General features: G+C 36.4%; 1 protein-coding gene across 1 annotated transcript in view; it reads right to left on the bottom strand.

Moving 5' to 3' along the window:
• The window catches only part of LOC108361075 (uncharacterized), a 23,735-nt gene that overhangs the window by 8,674 nt on the left and 6,941 nt on the right, over window positions 1-8,120 (bottom strand). Inside the window, exon 2 of the mRNA XM_017613602.1 lies at window positions 7,049-7,054. The gene's annotated coding sequence lies outside the window, so the exon portion shown is untranslated. The remainder of the gene's footprint in view (window positions 1-7,048; window positions 7,055-8,120) is intronic.

Below are 8,120 nucleotides of genomic sequence, written 5' to 3'. Positions count from 1 at the left end.
AAGTTGTCCGTCCATAGGGCAACATTCACTACGCATTCTCCTACTCAGGGCTGGCATCGAGTCAAACCCTGGGCCAGAAATATACAACTGCTGTGTATGCCGAAGACGATTACACCACAACTCCACCTCAGTCAAGTGTAATGCCTGCGAGGGGTGGAGTCAGCTCAGGGTCTGCTCGGGACTACGGACACACAGACAGTGGACCACGTCTTACGTGGCCCCCTGTTGCTCAAACAGAGCAGCCTCCACGGCAAACGATAGTCCGCCCGTGCAGCCCCACACACTCACACAGCAACCACACACAGTCGCCACTACACAACAACACAATAACACCACAGACCGTACCATAGCCACCACAGACCACATAACACACACAACTGCACCGCCACCCACTCGCCGCCGCCAACAACTCCTGGTTCCCCCTACAATCTGCACGGTATGTCAGACCAGAATATTCCGTAATGTGACATCAGTCAAGTGCAACACCTGCCTTGGCTGGTGCCACTTTAGGGCATGTTCAGGTCTGCGTACCACGCGAGATTGGACGGGGAATTTCGAGGGCCCGTGTTGCGCTGCTCGGTCGCAGACGTCAATGGCGACGCCCCCCACCACCACCACAGGGCGGCAATCACCTCAGCAGCACACACAGCCAACGGCGGCAAGAACATACACCTCACTCACACCCCACATCACGACACGTCTCCCGAACCACATGAAGCTCCTCCAATTCAACTGTAACGGGCTACAGAGCAAGATTGAGGAGATAACCGTCTTCATGTGTCGGCATGGTATATTAATAGCTGCGGTCCAAGAGACGAAGCTGCACAGCAATTCAACTTTGTATGGGTTATGACCGGGGAACGGATTTTATGGAAATTGCCTTTTTTTCTGCTAAAGAGATAGGGTATATTCGATTAAGAATGTCCGCGATTTAGCTTTCCCTGATTCCATATATACACATTTGATGTTGCTTTTTTTAAGATATTTGCCTTTTTTGCCTTTTTTAAGATATTGGCTTTTTTGTTCCTTTTCTACCTTTAAAAAAGTGATTATAGTATTTACAATTTTTTTTTTAAGATTAAAATATATACACATGCCCATGCGGCTTATAGAAGCGCAGGGACCTCTTGCCAAATTGGTGTTGGAAAAATTCAAAGCCCTTTTCTCAGCTAACGTAGGCTTGGAGACAATAAGGGGTGTGGATAAAATTGTAAAGGGCGAGGCAAACGCACTTATTTCTGATAATATGAACGTTTCAAACGTTCCATATTTAAATTGGGCTCCACTTGTACCAACTTACGTCGAGCGCACATTTAGTACATTCAAGGCTTTTCTGCGCGAAAATCGAATGAAAATGCTGCCAGAAAACTTCAAAATGCATCTTGTGGTTCAATGGTACAACTATACAGATTCAAGTTTTATGAGTTAGAAACTCGAAACGATAAAATAGTCAAAGATTCAAAGTACAAAGTTTTCATATAATGAAACTAGTTCATAGTTTTTCTCTTTTTACTTGTAATATAAACATTTCTAAAATAAATGTATTTTTTGATTGTTCTTCGTATTTTCTGTCTTTTTTTAGTGCCTTATTTTGCTTTTTTGCAATACCTAGTGCCTTTTCCTGCCTTTTTCGCTATTTTGTTTTGCCTTTTTTTTGCCTTTTTTGCAATACCTTGTGCCTTTTCCTGCCTTTTTCGCCATTTTATTTTGCCTTTTCCAGCCTATTTCGTTATTTTATTTTGCCGTTTTTATAGGTTTTAAGGTCCTAAAAATCTGTTCCCTGGTTATGACATATATGTGACCTGGTCTACGAAAAGGGAGCTTACGTGCGAAAACTAGTTTTCTGTGAAAAAGCTGTTAAAAGTAAGCAACTCGTTTCGTCAGTTTCTCATTATCTCGTTAATTGTTCTCCGCGCCGGACGTCCAGTAAGTGTTGTTGTTGGTCCAGTAAGTGTGGTGGTTGGTCGGAATATTATTATAGTTCATCGTGTAAGTTGCTAGTGTGGAACATTTAAAAAAGTAACACTGAAGAAGTGACGTTTACTGTTTCTGTTGATTATCGTCTTCGCATTTCGCATGAAATGAAACATGAGTGTTGATGAGGAGTTCAGTGCCGTATACGGACAATATTTCCATGAAAAGGATGATGAAAAGGATGATGAAAACGATGATGAAAACTATGAAGAGAGCGATGATGATGAAGACGAAGTATGTGTATCTCAGGCAGAAGATGATACCGAACAAACTTTTGTTAAGATGGACCTGTATGTTGTTGATGTAAAGGAGGAGGAGCTGGTAACAAAATAGCTTATAATTCAATGTATTTTGTTCATTACCAATAAATTATATTTTGTCGTATTTTTACTCTTCTTTCTCTACATTTTTAGTACACTTCTAAGCAAGTTAGGATTTTCTGCTTTTCACCACGTGAAAAAGCATCTCATCTTCCATCCGAATCAACCAAAAAGTGAAAATTGATTTTTTGACACCTAAGCCCCCTTTCCGTAGACCAGGTCACATATATCTTTATGGAAACTTGGCTTAATAGTAATTTCTTCAGTGAAGAATACTTTGATTCCAACATTTTCCAGACTTATAGGAAAGACCGAGATGCTGAGTAAAATGGCCACTTCAAAGAAGGTGGTGTACTAATTGCTTTAAGGCGTAGCTTAAGGTCGTAATTTTTTTAATTGCTCAACCACAATACGTTTAATTGACCAATTATGTGTGCGCGTTGTTGGCTCGTTCGGCTCTTTGTTTATCTGTGTATCATATGTCCCACCTAATAGCTCAGATGAGTTATATAACTATCACATAGAGAATATCACACACATCTATGAAAGTAATGGAAATGGTAAACTTTGTATTCTTGGCGACTTCAATCTCCCTGGCATTAACTGGGCATGCTTTCAAAACTCGGGGTGCCTTACCCCAACCAACGTTACTCGTTTGCATGAAATAAACTTTATTGATAGTCTTTTTAGCCTTAATCTTACACAAATTAATTGCATATTAGATAAGTTATCTAAATTATTAGATCTTGTGTTTGTAGACGAAAATTGTATATCTAACCTCTCTGAATGTAAGACTCCGATCTGTTATCCTGATGTGCATTCATAATCCCCTTATCAATTCTTTAGAGTTTTTTGATAAGCTTCCCTTAAGGCAAAATAATAGGATTTCCTACAATTTTCGTGATGCAAATTACGGCGTTTATGCCTCTTATGAAACCTTTTTTTGCATTATGTCTGAAGTCTTCTCTGAGCAACTGGCTACTTTACCCTCCAAGCCTCATAAATTACCCTGGTACTCTGTCACTCTAATACCTTAATTATGGGAAACAGTTTAATGTTCTTGATACATTTCTTTATAACCAGTACATTAGGAGACTTGAATCTGAACTTAAAGACAACCCAAAAGCTTTTGGGAATTTCGTACGTTCTAAGCGGGGCAGTTCTAATATTCCGACTTGCATGTACTTTAACGGTCAATCTTCAAAATCTCTACCAGATACTGTGGAACTTTATGCAAAATTTTTCAGCTCGAATTTCGCCTGTGAGAGCGATTCTATAAATCTACCACGAAATTACTGGCCGATCTTGGCTCGATGACTGTCTCGACATCTGACCTAACTCCGACATTGAAATGGGATTCTGATGGTCTTTGTGCCCACTTCGTTAAACGATGTAGTCTGTCATTATGTATTCCTTTATGTCATATATTCAACCTATCACTTTCGACTGTATTATTTATTAACAGATGGAAAATTGCCTCTATAACCCCAGTCTTTAAATGTGGAAATAGAAATGATATCACAAATTATAGGCCTATTTCGAAACTGTCTGTCTGCTCAAAGCTATTCGAAAAAGTGATACACTTTAAACTCTCTTTTCTTGCCAAAAGAATGATTGAACCCCACCAACATGGTTTGGTCGTTCAACGGTCAACTTGTTTTTCAGAATTTTGTTTCTTCCTTCAAAGATGGCTCGCAGGTAGACACCATTTATACGGACTTATCTAAAGCCTTCGATAAGGTGCCACACCTAATAATGCTACACAAGCTGGAGTGCATTGGTGTTCACTCTAATTTCCTAGCATGGTAAAGTCTTACCTTAATTTATATATCGATGATTGTAAATCTAATCCCTTTGTTGTAACATCAGGTGTACCCCAGGGTAGCATTCTTGGCCCCTTATTGTTTGTCANCTAATACCTTAATTATGGGAAACAGTTTAATGTTCTTGATACATTTCTTTATAACCAGTACATTAGGAGACTTGAATCTGAACTTAAAGACAACCCAAAAGCTTTTGGGAATTTCGTACGTTCTAAGCGGGGCAGTTCTAATATTCCGACTTGCATGTACTTTAACGGTCAATCTTCAAAATCTCTACCAGATACTGTGGAACTTTATGCAAAATTTTTCAGCTCGAATTTCGCCTGTGAGAGCGATTCTATAAATCTACCACGAAATTACTGGCCGATCTTGGCTCGATGACTGTCTCGACATCTGACCTAACTCCGACATTGAAATGGGATTCTGATGGTCTTTGTGCCCACTTCGTTAAACGATGTAGTCTGTCATTATGTATTCCTTTATGTCATATATTCAACCTATCACTTTCGACTGTATTATTTATTAACAGATGGAAAATTGCCTCTATAACCCCAGTATTTAAATGTGGAAATAGAAATGATATCACAAATTATAGGCCTATTTCGAAACTGTCTGTCTGCTCAAAGCTATTCGAAAAAGTGATACACTTTAAACTCTCTTTTCTTGCCAAAAGAATGATTGAACCCCACCAACATGGTTTGGTCGTTCAACGGTCAACTTGTTTTTCAGAATTTTGTTTCTTCCTTCAAAGATGGCTCGCAGGTAGACACCATTTATACGGACTTATCTAAAGCCTTCGATAAGGTGCCACACCTAATAATGCTACACAAGCTGGAGTGCATTGGTGTTCACTCTAATTTCCTAGCATGGTAAAGTCTTACCTTAATTTATATATCGATGATTGTAAATCTAATCCCTTTGTTGTAACATCAGGTGTACCCCAGGGTAGCATTCTTGGCCCCTTATTGTTTGTCATGTTTATAAACGATATTAGCTCCTGTTTCAAACACTCCAGTTTTTTATTGTATGCCGATGATTTAAAACTCTTTCGTAGAATAACCTCCCCATCTGATGTTCTCTTTCTTCAGGAAGATTTCGATCGTCCTTTAAATTGGTGTGAATATAATAAACTGTTTTTGAATGTAAAAAAAGTGCTTTAAGATGACCTTATCTAAATCTCAAAATATCCTTACTTCAAATTACTACCTCGTTGACCATCAGCTTACCTCTGTTAGTGAATTTGTTGGTCTTGGGGTTGTGTTTGACTCGAATTTTTCATTTATAAATCATATTTGTAATTTACTTCCAAAAGTTTATAGTAATTTAGCATTTTTTCATAGATATGCCAGGGATTTTAGAGACCCTTACACTCGGAAAGCATTATTTAATCTTCTTAAGGGACCTTAAGGGATCTAAACTTAAGTATGCCCCTATTATATGGACCCCTATTTATAATTGTCACGCTCCTAGGATTGAGCGAGTTCAAAAGGTGTTTATTCGATTTGCCCGCGCTTCTCTTAACTTCTCAGATCCGATTCCTTCATATTACTCCCGGTGTAAACTAATAGATTTGCTATCGTCGGAAAATAGAAGGCGTACCTAATTACTCTTATTCGTCTTCGATCTTATCTCTGGCTCCATTGACTGCCCATCTCTTCTTGAGCAGGTTACCTTTAATGTGCCTCTCTGAACTCTTCGCTCTCGCATCCCCTTTTACGTTCGTGCCGTTAAGACTAACTACTCATTTTTGCGCCTATTTTTCGAGGCCTTGTGGAATTTAACAATATCTCAAAGAGCTAAGATAACGACTTTTCGTTTCCAAGAATTCTTTTTAAATCATCTCTCGAAACCTATTTTCATAATTGTACACATACTAGTCACTTGTTAGCCTATTTTTAGTCTGTAAGATTGTAAATCATAGACTGAATAAAGATGAATATGAATATACATAAATGAAGATACTGGAATCATTACACTGTACAGCACTCGGCTGGGTACTCCGTTTTTCGAAGTTAGCCTCCGAAATCGAGATATGGGCCTTCGAAGTTCGAAATAGGTCTTTGGTAAAACATTATTTTTTATTATTATATGTAAATAACTAAAAAAGTAAAATGATAGACGTAGTCCGCCTATTGCTCTTATTTAAATGGTACATAACCTTATTTTGTGCAAACTTATATTACAGGTGATATAAGGTCAGGGCTTCGAAAAATTAAAAACCTTATATTTCAAACAATTTTGAACTGAAATTTGGTATCGTTGTAAACACGATTGAACCTCGTTTCTTCTGATGTACATATTTGTATACTTTGTATGTACAGATTTTAGAAAAAACATTTAAAAGGAAAAAATACCTCTATTTTTATTTAAAAAAAATTACTAACCGAGTTTTTATAACTTTATATCGTTGTAAACGCAATCAAACCTTCTTTCTGCTGATATGCGTATTCGTATACTTCGTAGATAAAAATTGGAGAAAAAACATTTAAAAGGAAAAAATACCTTTTTTTATAATAAATAACAAAAAATTAATAACCGATTTTTAAAAATTTAGTATCGTTGTAAAGGCGATTAAAGCCCATTTCTTCTGGTATGCATATTTGTATTGTTCGTATATAAAAATTTGAGAAAAAAGACTTAAAAGCAAAAAATACTTTTTTATAAAAAAAAAATATTTTAAACAAAAAAAATACAAGCAGATTTAAAAGAATGGTATCGTTGTAAAGGATACCAGAAAACGTATACTTTCTTAAACCCAAAAATTTCTATTCATATACAAAAAAAAAGATGTAATTAAAAACATTTTTACCTTCCATATAAATTCCTGCTCCCCCTAGGTTAAAGGTTGGCTACGCCCTTTTATATAAAACAATTAAAGTATTTAAAACGTATGTACATCATACGATCAGTTTGTTCTTTTAGAGCGCATACATGGTTCTATAATAATGATTCCAGTACCTTCATTTATGTATGTATATTGTAACTATCAATATCTAATAATTTTTTATCTAAAACTAATAAAGTTAGACGGAAGAAATTCGAGGATGTGGTAGTTAACATAATAGTCCTTGACATATATTTTTTCCAAAAATAAATATTTGAAATTTCCAAGTATATTCAAGGATAAAGTTTTAAAAGAACATTTTCAATACTTATTCGTCCTGGTGCACCCAAAAATAAATTTTTTTTTCTATTCTACAGTTTTTGTTTTAATTGATACCCTTATTGTTATCCTACAAAGCACCGAATCCTTTGAATAATTTTTTTATTCAATCATATTCTAGAAATTTCAAAGTCCTTTTAAAAAAATCATGATCAATCAGAGAGAAAAACTAAAAACGCAGTTTTACTATATTTGGCCCCCAGTTTTGTGAATATATTATTCGTGTGTAAAATTGACTGTCGCACGGTGTAGTATTTACAGAAATAATACCTTGGAAACTANAATTAACATCCTATATCTCAAAAGCATTTAGTGAGAGCAAAACTGTTGATGTTATATATACTGATTTCAGTAAAGCATTTGACAAAGTGTGCCACTCGTTGCTCATCTATAAACTTGATCTTCTTGGTCTTCCACCTAATTTTCTACGTTGGATCTCTTCATACCTATATGATAGATCACAAAGGGTAATGTTTAAAAATACTATCTCTGACGTCATTGATGTTACTTCAGGAGTCCCTCAAGGTAGCCACCTAGGCCCGGTTCTGTTCTTGCTTTTTTAAACGATATTTCTACAGATATAAAATTTTCCAAAATTTTAATCTATGCAGATGATGTGAAGCTTTATAAATCGTACGTTCCAATTAAAGAAAGGTCTTTGCTACAATCAGACTTAAACAACATGGCTTACTAGTGTCAAGTAAATCGTATGCCTCTAAATCTTAAGAAATGTAGTGTAATGTGCTTCTCGCGAAAAGCTGTTCATCCCGCTTCTTATACAATCGGTAACCATAACCTGGAACAGGTATACAATTTTGTGGACCTTGGTATCACAATGGA

This window comes from Rhagoletis zephyria, unplaced genomic scaffold (genome assembly GCF_001687245.7).
Source record: "Rhagoletis zephyria isolate East Lansing unplaced genomic scaffold, Rhagoletis_zephyria_1.1 Rzeph_scaffold_00694, whole genome shotgun sequence".
In the NCBI taxonomy this organism is placed as follows: domain Eukaryota; kingdom Metazoa; phylum Arthropoda; class Insecta; order Diptera; family Tephritidae; genus Rhagoletis; species Rhagoletis zephyria.
This window is presented reverse-complemented; position numbering and strand designations above follow the sequence as displayed.